Raw genomic sequence first — 794 nt, forward strand, 5'->3', positions numbered from 1 at the left:
ATCACCATGCCCCAACAGATTAGGCGGCAGATGTAAAACATCTTAATACTGGGTTCCATAATCACCACTTCCGAAAATACACTGCAAAAACAAAGCAGCAAGCAAACAGTAGAGCAAAAAAATAAATGCAAACTAAAAACACAACTGCAGGAGCATGACCAGAAGCTGACTGCGACTATGATAACACCACAAAGGAATGCAAACCCAAACCAGGATCAGAAAACGCAGAATCAGGAACAGGAGATGGAGCAAAAAGTAAGTGTCAACAGTATAAGGACACAGATAGTTGCAAAAATGCACCAGAAGAGAAAAATCTAGCTAAAAATGCAGTCTGTGGTCGGATTTATTTTATTGATGGTCAAGGAAACGTTGAAGCTTAATGCTGTGATAAAAGTTTTTTTTGCAAAAACGAAATTTTCTCTGATCGCCGCTGCTTATATGAGTTTGTTAGCAATTAAATGATTTTATTACTCTAGTTATTTAATGATTATCGCTCAATTACACGAAAAACAAAAAATTTATAAATTTTTTTATTTTGGGAGAATTTACTAATAATTCTAAACTTCGATATATTTTAACACTTTTTTTTGACGAAATGTACTAATTTTTGAAATTATCAAACGCTGGTATGATAGTAGGTAATGGGCGTAATGCCATGCGCTGATAGGGTGTAAAAATTAAGTACTATTATAATTTGTTTTATTTATTATATGCATATTAGTTATAGTTGTATCATTAACGGTAATGATGATAGAAGAGTTGTGTAAGTGTGTATATACTAATATTATAATAAG

This window comes from Trypanosoma equiperdum (genome assembly GCF_001457755.1).
Source record: "Trypanosoma equiperdum strain OVI genome assembly, contig: ctg_284, whole genome shotgun sequence".
NCBI lineage: Eukaryota > Euglenozoa > Kinetoplastea > Trypanosomatida > Trypanosomatidae > Trypanosoma > Trypanosoma equiperdum.